General features: G+C 36.4%; 1 pseudogene; it reads left to right on the forward strand.

The window, feature by feature from the left end:
- The first annotated feature begins 5743 nt into the window (after positions 1–5743).
- LOC122305678 lies at positions 5744–11365 on the forward strand (annotated as a pseudogene).
- The last annotated feature ends 1373 nt before the right edge of the window (positions 11366–12738 follow it).

Consider the following 12738-nt stretch of genomic DNA (forward strand, 5'->3'; position numbering starts at 1 on the left):
TGAAATGGGGAGAAAACAATATTCACTTTATTATATCCAGAGTGTACACACAAGCACATATATATACCCTAAAAGCAAGAGACACATATACCCCTATACAAACACATTATAGACAATATATTCTAACAAAAAACAAAAGGCAAATTAAGCTCAGGTAAAAACTAAAGCACAAAAGGTAAAAGCGAAAATAAACCTCATCTGCAGTGGGATCAACATATTGTGGCAGGATTTTCTCCTCTGATCAGGCTTCATCATTAAATCTAAAGTCTCACAAGAAATGTGTCATTAGCTATTTTTGGTATGATTATGAATGATAAGACATCACAAAAATATTTTTTTATAGGTAAGTAAGAAACTTTAATGATTGCAATAAGTATAGCCCATATACACGGGTCACAAGAGAAACACCTAAGCATAATTAACAATTGATAGAAGAAAGTCATGGATACTAAATCCATTGAGTTCTATTACAACTGGCCATTGGAATAAAGTATTGATCCGAACATTCATCCTACTTATCATCATAGATCCCTATTTTCTTCTTCGCAGCCTTGCATGTCTCATCTCGTCGCTTCTGCTCTCCAATTTCAATATTCTCAAGCATATCAGTGTCTGCCACATCAGACCAAAAGCATCTGTTACATTAAAATGTCAAAAGTCATCTTCTGACACTTGAGCTCTGAAAAGCAAAAAGTTACACCAGAAAAGTTCTACCTTCATTAATGTCCCCACCTACAAGTATACTCTGATCTTTAAGCGTTAAAACAATTGCCCCACCTTCAACTACATTGTGAGGGCCACGGTGAACTTTAACTCCTGCCAGATCATTTGCAAATTGATAAGACAAAAACAATGCCAGTCTGGATCAACAATGTAGGAGCCCATCAACCAGAACCATTAGCTTACAGATCATATACCAGAATCCAACATAAATCGACAGAAGCGAATTCATTCACACCAATTAACAAATGCATGCACATGCATACATGCTGATTATTTTCATTATTGTACCAACACTTGGGTTTAAGCATACAAGAGCAACACTTATGCATGATTTAGGTGTCCAAAAGCAAAAGAACTCACCATATGCCAAAATGCTTAATAGAAAGTGAATGCTATTTAAAACACTATAGATTTACTTAAGATATTTCCGCCATTCTCTTCCACTTGAGATAATCAATGCACATTGGTTTGATGGAAAGAGAAAATAAATTTTTGAACAACTATTTTCCCTTTTTTATCGATTAATAATTATTTTCCTTTGTCAATAACAAATCTCATTTTCTTAAAAGAATATTTCAAAATAAGCAAAAGCAATTTCAACTTAATTTCAAACTTGAAAAAAATACCTGTGCATGCAGTATATTAAATGCTTGCTTCACAGGTAAGTCAACATCTAGGGTAACATGTAAGCAAAATGTTTCTGGATTAGAAATTGATTCACGTTACCATTAGAAAGACAGGAACTTGAGCCTCTCAAATGAAAGCAAATGGTCAAGCATCCAAACCTTGCCTGGGTCAGGAAGTAACTCATTGGCAATGTAAGTAGAGAATAATACAAAAATACGTTGATGGGAGGCCTATAAATCAGCGTTGATCTACCTGGCACGACCTCGGTCAGTGGACCATCTGCAACTCAGGCCTGCATTGTAACAGTCTGGTTCTAATTTGTTTGTAGATAATAACAACAACGAACGACAACAATAACAACATTTTAGTAGAAAGACATCCTACAAGAGCCAAAAACATAATATTAAGATATAGCAAAGCACAAAAGAAATGGTTAACCATGACAAATGCACATGTACTTGAAGAACTCAATTCCCATGATTGACTAAAAAGTAAAAAGGCTTGCTTTAGTCTTCAAAATGTGCGGAGATTCACTAAGAATTAAGCACACCACAGTTCATACTAATTAAGTGAAGCCCATAAACACAGGTTGATATAGCCAAGACGTTGACTTCAACAAAATCCTTACAAGACATCAAGACAACAAAAAGAGTAACAAGTAGCCAAGTCACCAAGATTTCAAATAAATGGGATAACCAACTCACCATACGCCGAAAGGCTTCATTTTCAACATCCATGTAATCCATACCCAAAAGTAATGTGTTGACCATACGATATTCGCCACTCATGATGTTGGGATTCATCATATCGCCATTGACCATCAACATAAAAACTTGTACTGCATGTTAGTTAATCCAGACATAAGCACTTTCATGCCTCAAGGAATAACATAGAACATCTTCTTCAGCATTCTAGGCATAATATACTCATGATAAAATTTTTATTCAAATTACAAAAACTTATTAGTCTCACCATTATTTCAACAGATTCAAGCACTTTAGAACCACATATCAGAAGTGATAGTCACCACTTGAAATTATTATTTTTTCAACAGTACCACTTGAGATATTAATTTCATGGTAATAAAAGGAACTACTCTATAAACATTGCAGCCACATAATAATCTCCAGGCTACGTTATAACCATGCTTGGTAGACTATAGATGTGCTCTATAGCTATAAAACTGAAGTTCGAAGATGGTGAGATGCATGCTCAAAATAAAAAAATGAAGGTGCCACCATGCTTCTTTTTACATGTTTGAAGTTTGAATTTACCGTAATAAAAGAAGCAAGGAAAGAGGTGAAGAAAAAGTTAATTCCAATAAGATAATTAACATATGAGTTGCATGATAAAACTAATTAGTTGAAGCACCATAAGTTAAGAGTACAGAAAGACAAAAGGATTTGGCAATTTACAAAAGAGTCAAGACCTTGCAATTTGTCTTTCCAGTTTGCAATTTTCAAAAGATCGAGAAGCCATATGACAGGGTAAGGCTCACCTATTTTCCCTTCAAAAAAATGAGAAGCATTCATAGTATTGCAAACAGCCCACTCAAATAGAAAAATCTTGATGAAAAGGGATTAAGGAACACATGTAACAGTAATTTCCTTTCTCAAGATATCAAGCCAATAGCTTTAGATCTGTTAAGAAATTAGAATCCAACTCTTGCAGCTGTATGAGATTAATATCATCCACCACTCATAAAAGAATTATAGTGAATTACCTATAAATTCTACGAAATCCCATGCATAAATGTTATAATAGTTCACTATACCTTTGCTTTGAAAGCTAAAACAACGAATGTCAAAGAACAAGAAAAAAAAACGTTATACCAATTCCCTTTCAATAATTTAAAATGCTCACTAACAACCACCCAAACAACATTAACTCTGCATATACATATGTGCATAAACAATGAAAAGCTCGTAATTTACCTGAAAACAAAGAATGCTTGCATTGTAATTATTGATCTCCTCGTGTATAAGGATTTTTCATATTGTCTTGCATTTTCATGTGTCTCTGAGCATCAGATCACAAGCAGATTAGACAAAAAACAAAGAAAAAAAAAAACAGAGACAAGCTATGAGAGAGAGAGGTGGTGAGAGAGATACCCTAAGCGAAGATTCCATCAGTGAAAATTCTGAAGCCTCTGAGCAAAGTTTCCGTTGAGCTGGCTGCCGTCGATCATGAAGAAGTGGTTTCTGTCGAACCTAGGAATACATTCACAAGCCTGCCAAAACCAAAAGACAAAACAGAGAGATAAGCAATGAGAGATAAGCTATGCGAAGGAGCAATTTGAAACATAGAGAGATTTTTCTGTGAGAGAAGTGAGAATGGAGAAGAGCAGAAGTGGAAGAAAATATTTAGTTTCCAGATTTCAGTCGGTGAGAGCAAGCGGTGATTTTGGAATTACGTGATTTAACAGATGGAGCTCACCAAGCAGTTCTGGAAATCCACCAAGCGGTTTAAAAGAACCTTATACCAAGCGGCAGGCGGTAGAAGCGGTGGAAAAACAAAACAAATAAAAATTAAACAAACTGAAATCCGATGAGAAGGAAACCGAAAAAAATCCAGAACTACGGTAACAAAAGTAAGGATAAAAGCGTAAAACACAATAATAGAGTGGCACAGGGCACCAATGTAAAATAAATACAAAACAGGGTTAAAGTTGTCAAATACTCAGACTGAGTGACAGTAAATAGTTCCAAAAAGCAGGGCCAAAACTGATAAAAAAGTTATACGACAGCTGCTTGCTTATTGGATTTATTAATATAAGATATATAGAGTTTGGAAGACTTCTGTAATTATATGATAACAAACATATCCGCAATTTGAAATTAAAATCCTGGGATAAAAATGTTTATCTGTACTCAAATGACAAATTCCTTCTTCTGACGAACTCTCAGGTAGCTATCCTCTCGGGGGTTATGGTGGATTGGACTCTAGAAGTGGACTAAGCTTTTAGGAGACCGTGTGCTACTGGCCTGATTGGTGACCCAAGTTTATTGGTCAGCCCAAAAGGCTTCAAAATAGAATCAAAAAGATATCAGACCCTCTCTAGTTCTATTTAAACATACATATTAAACAATTTGGGGCAATGTCTTTCTAGGCTATTACAATAATGACAGGATTTGGTTTTTCATTCTTTAGGTGTAGTCTGGATAGGAAGATGAGATGAGATAATTTTAGATAAAAATTAAAAATTGAATAAAATATTATTAAAATATTATTATTATTTTAAAATTAAAAAAAATTAAATTATTTATTATATTTTATGTAAAAACCTAAATTAAGCCTTATCTTTCAGGCCCACTTTTTCAATCCTTTGCTTAATTACACTCTTTTCTTATTCTTTTATTAATAATACTACAAAAACTCAACATCCTAAAGGCTACAGCTGCTCACGCAATCCGGTCATGAAAAGCACGTGTAAGTTGACATGATTTTTTTAATAAGATATGTATATTGGCACTGTTACACATGGTACATAATCATGAAAGATGTCCTTATAAAGCATGTTCCTTAGATGTAATCTCACTGATCCTTTGTGTATAATGTACGTAAATTAAGGTTTGACATCGAAGAAGATTCCGGCCTTTATGATAAGAGATTAATCTTCTTTTTTCTCATTACAAATCAGATATATATGTGTGGGATTTATTTATTTACTGACAACTAGGTAAAATATTTAATTGATTGAGTGTACTTATACACATATATAATATGTCGTATGGATCTTCTTATATATATATATATGTTAATTGCCGACATCCCTGATATCACTTGCAGACGAGAGCTTAATTAGAGCACTGACACGATTCGGTTCTTATATTATATATAATATATATCTTATATATATGAGAAATGATAATTGCACGTGAGTATATAAATATCACGTAATTATTTATTAAAAAATAAATAAATACAGAATTTATATAAAAAAATTAATTTATTAATAATAAATTTTATTTTTTTAAAATAATTACATAACATTTACGTGACTGTATCTATTTATGTTCTTAACGTTGTTGTCACTTACGAGATATACATGGGGTCAGTGTTCCTAATTTAATTTCAAAAAGAAAACGGTGGGAAGCTTAATTGCATCCACAGCACTCAAAAAAGTACACAAAATATAAATAGAATAATAATAAAGCCCTCGTGCCTCGGTTATAAATAAACTCTGCAGATCACTCAACACAAAATATTAATGGGACAGATCAGGTGGGCAGAAAGTCTTTAGCTTGCATTTATCATGAAATTTCATCACGTGTTGAAATACAAATCCCTTTACCTCAATTATAGAAGGGGCCAGATCGACTGTGGGTGTGCATCGGTATAATACACATCTAGTGGCACATGCTTAGTTGACTCTCTCCCTCTCCCCGGCTGATCTTCTATATATTGAGGTAGCTTGAATGCACAAAAAACCATAGGCGGCAGCCTCCGACTCCATTTTCTAAAGGGGGAGGAGAACAAGGCAGATTAAGGTAATATGAAGTGCACAAAGAGGTCAAAGATTATATTGATTCCGTACCCAGCACAGGGACATGTTACGCCCATGCTCAAGTTAGCTTCTGCCTTCCATAATCGTGGATTTGGCACCATCATAGTCACCCCAAAGTATATTCACTATCAGATTGTGTCGAGATTAGTAGAATCTAAGGACCAGACTCTGAGCATGCCAATACCTGATGGGTTGGATAAGGCCACGCCACAAGACTTCTTTGCCATTGAGATGGCTATGGAGAACAACATGCCTGTTCATTTGGAAGCCATGGTTCGAAAGCTTGATGAGGATGGTGGCGTTGTGTGTATGGTTGTTGATCTGCTGGCGTCATGGGCCATTGAAGTAGCCAATCGGTGCAGTGTCCCTGTTGCTGGGTTTTGGCCAGCAATGCTTGCCACATACCGGTTGATTGCAACCATACCAGACTTGGTTCGGAAAAGTCTTATTTCTGATGCAGGTTAGTCACAAAAACAAAATGACATTGTCAGTCTCTATCTCTCTTGGTTAAATTAATGCATTTATTATTTTACTTGGGAGGGAAAAATAAATCGAAATTCATGCAAAGTCAATTATAGAGACTTGAGAAGTAATAACTGCTTTAAAATATTTGTGGTTCTAGTACTGAATAAAACATTAAACAACATTTTTAATCTTTTGGATTGGTAGGATCCATGCCGTCTCTGGTTTTTGCCAATTTATTTGATGCATATATCTCTCCGATAATATTAGCAGATATTTTGTTTCTTTATATAACAGTTGATCACCATCACCAAAGTCCTTAATTAACAAAGTCATTACAATGATCACAATGGAATTAATGTCAATATTGCTGGTTACAATTTTGACTACGTAATTTCTACGTACTCCGATCCTTAGATACATTTATAATAATTAAACTTATAGTTTACATCCTGATGGTTTAATGGCACATAATCATCCAATTTTCTAAATAAAAAATTTGGATTTAAAACCCTTGCCAGCCCCTTGTATATATAAAAACAAAAATTACAAATATTATTTCTCATTAATAAAGAAATTATATATAATTTCTTATTTGTGCATAGATTCAAAATTAACTTTTTCCAAAAAGACAATATTGACGAGAAACACAATACGATGAAAAAGAGGAATATCATTGACGATAATGGCATGTCACGAAGAAATATTTTTATTACTTATTCCGATCGACTTTTTATCGTATTCAGTTTACATCAACGAGACTATATCTCGTTTTCCCTAATTTCTTTCCCTCGTTATGTCCTCTTAATAATTATTTGCCAATAAGATTAATTAATTAAAGTAATTTTATCTTATCATTATAATTTTTTTTAAATTTATACATAAAATATAATAAATAATTTAATTTTTTTAAATTTTAATTTAACTTTTATAAATCTCAAAATAATGATAATAATATTTTATTTAATTTTTATCTTTTATCTAAAACCATCTAATCTTATCTTTAAATCCAAACCAGACTATCTCGTTTCGTTTGGTTATACAAACTACTTTATTTTATTTTATCTAATTATTATAATTTTTTTAATTTTTTATATAAAATATAATAAATAATTTAATTTTTTTAAATTTTAAAATAAAATTTTATTTAATTTTTATTTTTTATCTTTTATCTCAAATGTGTAAGTAATCAAACGAGAACTAAAAATACTCTGATGATTTTAATTCCCTACAGTTAGGCGGTTTTACAATACATTTCCATGGGCGGAGCTAGGTCTGGAAATAAATAATAATGGTCCCTTTGTGTATTAGTTAATATGATCTTCTGCGATCCACTTGACTTTCTCTTTCATTTAATCCTCTCGGCCACGTTTATAAACATTTAATAGTCAGCGAATCAACTGCATGATATGATTTTCAGAATTTTAAAAAATCCATTAAAGTGTTTTTTAAGAAAAAGTTCTTAATTTGTGCATTCGTCACGTGAAGATTATTTTAATATTCTGGCAGGAATTCCCCAACGTCTAGGCACAATTTGCTTACCTGATCAACCAATACTGTCTACAGAAGATGTGCCATGGCTGGTTGGAAGTCTTGCAGCAAGCAAAGCGAGATTCAAGTTCTGGACAAGAACCTTGGACAGATCAAAGACTCTGAGATGGCTCCTGGTGAATTCCTTTCCTGATGAATACATCGATGGAAAACAAACCCAGTTGGCCGAGAACTCTCAAGATCATCATGCCCCACTCGTTTTCCCCATTGGGCCGTTGAGCAAGCATGCAGTTTCCAAGAATATTCCTAGCTTCTGGGAAGAAGACAAGAGCTGTCTAGATTGGCTGGACAAGCAAAAACCAGACTCTGTTGTATGTTGAATCAACCCAAGTATGAAGGGCTGCACATGCACCGTTTTCATTCTTTGTTGTATTAGGCACCAACTGCAACCACCAACCACTCACCCACTCACTCACCATTGGAGGCTCACTTGGTCAAGAGGGGTGGCTATTTGTCCCCCATAATTTCTCCTATAAAAGGAGACGATTTGTGAAGAGAAAATTATCCTCACTGCGGTGAGAGATTAAGGGCAGTGGGAGAAGAGAAAGAAAGAGGGACGTGAGGGAGAGATGAGAATTTATAGATTTTTTGTAAATCTTGTACAAATTCTATAAAAGAAGCTCCAGTGGACGTAGGCAATTTGCTGAACCACTTTAAAATTATTTTGTGTGATTTTCGGACAAGCTAGAGGCACAACAAATGGTATCAGAGCACTGGTTCGAGCTGTCCGAAAATTCAAGTTGCTCAAAATCAATTTTTGACAACTCCAGCGTGTTCCTCGCGTCAAGACGAATCCGTTGCCGCAAACGGAGGTCAGAGTAGCCCACACGCGCCCTTAGAAGGTCCGCGCGTGCATTTGCTGTCATCCACGCGCCCCCACGCGCACCGAAGGAGGAAGACGACTGAGCCACACGCGCCCACGCGCCCCCACGCGCCCTACAGAGATTCAGCGCGTGAAAGGCACTCGCCTCACGCGCTCCCCACGCGCACACAGTGCTGAAGCGCGTGTTCACTCGCACTGTGCAGCGCGTGCATCCCAAGCGCCAGATAGATCACAACCGTCCGTTTTTCAGATCTATTTTCGGCTTGATCTAAGCCATTCGGAGTCCGATTTCAACGATCAAATAGTGCTTTCCAACTATTTGGATCATTCCGGACTCATCCGTATAGTTAGAATGTGGAGATTCACCATCGGTACTGTCGATCTAAACTGTCGATGTGTTGCAGATCATGTTGGGCTAGATCTACGCCAGTTGGAGTTCCGTTGTAATGATCAAATAGTGCTGACAAACTATTTGGATCATTCCGAACTCATCCGTACGGTGGGAATGTTGAGATTCGCCATTGGTACATTCGATCTGAACTGTCCACGTGTTGTAGATCATTTTGGGCTAGATCTACGCCAGTTGGAGTTCTATCGCAATGATCAAATAGTGGTGACAAACTATTTGGATCATTCCGGACTCATCGGTACGGTGGAAATGTTGAGATTCGCTATCGGTACTTTCGATCTGAACCGTTCATAGTTGCAGATCAGTTGTGGGCTTGATCGCAGCCAGTCGGAGTCATGATGGACTCATTTGTTTTGGGCTTGATCGTAGCTGGTTGGAGTCATGATGGACTCATGTGTTTAGGGCTTGATCACAGCCAATTGGAGTCGTGACGGACTTGTTTGTTTTGGGCTTGATCGTAGCCAGTTGGAGTCGAGATAGACTCAGTTCGTTTGGGGCTTGATTTAAGCCAGTTGGGATCGTAAAGTTTGAAGAGTAAACTTCTGATCATTGGACGATGCTGATTAACTTGTTATATCAGCATATTTTGGCAGTAAGACAACTCATGGAGCATAATGTTATTAAAAGGAGAACCACAACAGATCTCATTGTGGCTTTCTTTGAAAAGCCTGTTGGAAATAACAAAATGCTGATGAAGAAATTGTTCAACTTCAGAAAAGGCAGAAGGTACTATTGTTGCCCAATAGCATTTGACGTTGTGGTCAAAAGGTTGGGAGGTCATGAGAATGGCTATGAGTAATTCTGCAAAGAAGTCGAAGTTGAAGTTTCTCAATGTTCAATGTAAGAGATCTTATCCTAGATGAGGAGGTGCGCAGAAGAGATTCTAGCAAGATCTCGAGTTGTTGGTCCTGAATGTTGATAGTAAGGACAGAGGCAAGTCAAGATCTGGACAACAGATGACTCGCTAGAAATTGTGGCAAGACAGGCCACAAGAGACTGCTAAAATCAGGAGAAAATTGTGAATGATGCTGTGAATATGGTGACTGAAGAAATACATGGCGTTGCATTTCTTGCAGTGCACAATGCTGTTAAAGACAGCTTGAAGACAACAGTCATTCAGTAGTATTTTCTCAGAAAGACATGGAAGGTCACGAATGATTCATTGATCTTGGCTTGTGGTAATAGTCGTGTGAATTAGATAAGGACATGAAGAAATCTCCCTAGACCACGACATGAAGCAAAGGTGTGAGAGATGAGAACAAAACGTCAGATGTTCCATGGATATCTACACCTAAAATTGATGATCACATGGCTGCCAAGACGATCAGACTTCCATGGTGGTTACTACCTTAAACTATATCCTGTTGAATGAAGGTAGTGAACTACGGTATGAAGAAAAATCTTGCAAGAAGGAAGATTATGCAAGTCGGAGACTGCACACAAGATGGGCACATGCGACTGAAGACAGCAGCAGGATGATGAGTCAGTCAAGTCAGAGATGGAGACCTCAGCAACAGGTTCTCTGATATGTGTCAAGGTCCGTGCGAGACCATTGATTCCTAGTGTAGTAGGAAATGTGTTGCCCTGTATGTATGTGTTGATTAAGGGCACTGTACGTGATGAACTAAAGTTGTGCATCACTTTAGTTAGTCTTCTAAGATGAAGACATGATCTGTAAAGAGTGGCAGCCCTATTGGAAGATGGGTTAGCCCTATTGGAGAAGGAAAAGTGAACAATCTAGCACTGGCGTTGGAGGAATCAGGGCGGCCATTCATATGGGTGCTAGGGTGTGCATGGCGTGAAGGGTTACCAGTAGGGTATCTGCAGAGGGTGGCCATGCAAGGCAAGGTGGTTTCATGGGCACCGCAAATGGAAGTATTGCAGCACGAGGTTGTGGGGTGTTACCTCACACACTGTGGGTGGAACTCAACAATGGAGGCTATCCAATGCCAGTAGCGCCTTCTGTGCTATCCAGTTGCAGGAGACCAGTTCATAAACTGTAAATACAATGTTGAGGTATGGGGAATTGGGGTGAAACTCAATGGGTTTGGACAAAAAGATGTAGCAGAAGGCTTGAGAAGAGTGATGGATCAGGAGAGTGAGAAATTGAAACACAGGTTGAGAAGGCTATACGAGAGAACAATGGGAGAGGAGGCCAATTCAAGAGTATTGTCTAATCTTAAAGCCTTCATCGATGATCTCATGATTATAAAATCATGATCAGACTCCTATTTATAAACCGGCCTGTACATGATTTGGACTTGAGTTAATTTTCATGGGTTATTATTTAATAATTAAGAGATTACCATTGATCGGATTTGGTGAAAATTAATAAAATAACTTTCGGACTTGGAATAAAATGTTGACAAATATTATATGGAATCATTGTAGCAATCACCATGTGTGTGTGTGTTTATATATATATATATAATAACGATCTATCGATAAAGTTCTAATTTTTAATGTCTTCATTATTGGGTTATCATCTATTATTCTCACAATGGAAAGATGTCCAAATTAGAAAAGGGTTAATATACATTTATATTATTAGTATCATTATCTTTCAATTTTTTGATTTTATTTTTATTGTTGGGATGACTAGTGGATGGTAATTAGCAGCTAATTCTCGAACTTAAACGAGGTTTGCCAGTACAATAAGGCCATTCAGGTGGGTAGCCCAAGTGATATGGGGAAATTTGTGTGCATGTGTCCCATTTCACCAGTTCAATTTCCACCGGGATCAACATGCGATTTAAGCAGGTTGTTGTGCTAGTCTCTCCGAATGTTTAGGAACTCAATGAGTGAGTCTTAAAGCTCTACCGTGGAGTGGTTCCCCTGTTATAATAAAAAAGAAATAAGGTTTAGGGTTAAGGCTCATTAAGCTATACATCATAGGTTTCCAGTTCTTTCATCTGGACCCAATTCAATTGGTATCTTTTATTCACATTTATCTTTCCATCTAAAATGTTTTTTAAAACTCTTCAATTCTTAAATTTTTTAAATCTTTCCTATGATTGATATATATATATATATATATATATATTTTTTTTTTTGGTGTCCGTGCACATTCGGTTTCTTGATAGCCTTTTGTTTTATGCACGTAAGTACATCTTTGGGGGTACACTATACATCAAGTTAGTTCATCATGTTTATTTATCATGTTTATTTTGTTTTGATATTTTTTTTAGGGCAGTGTTACCTATCTGTTTCTGCGAGGTACTATGGATGAAAGCCACAGCAATGCAAGTGCAAGCTCAAGCTTTAGTCTGAATAGCAGCGTCCAATATACAGAAGATGACCAAACCATTGCAAGCATCTTAGCTGAAGAAGAGCAATCAAAAGTTGATGGCAGGCTTGGGAAGAGGCTCTCCCATTTGGATTCTATCCCTGTATGCTTCTCACTATAGACTGCATTTTCTTATAACTCCTTCTGGGGCAGAGGAACTTCAATTTCTATTCTTTTTTGTCAGTGTTATTGAGCATATAGTTGTTAACTTTCTTAGGCTTTTGGTCTGAATGCCTTTCTCTCCAATTTCTCTTATTTATATAGAAATTAAATTTACATAGGATGCTCACATAGGATACTCATGTATGTCAACTATTTACAGCAGTCAGCAACTACATCTACCTAATTTA

This window comes from Carya illinoinensis, chromosome 3 (assembly GCF_018687715.1).
Source record: "Carya illinoinensis cultivar Pawnee chromosome 3, C.illinoinensisPawnee_v1, whole genome shotgun sequence".
Lineage (NCBI taxonomy): Eukaryota > Viridiplantae > Streptophyta > Magnoliopsida > Fagales > Juglandaceae > Carya > Carya illinoinensis.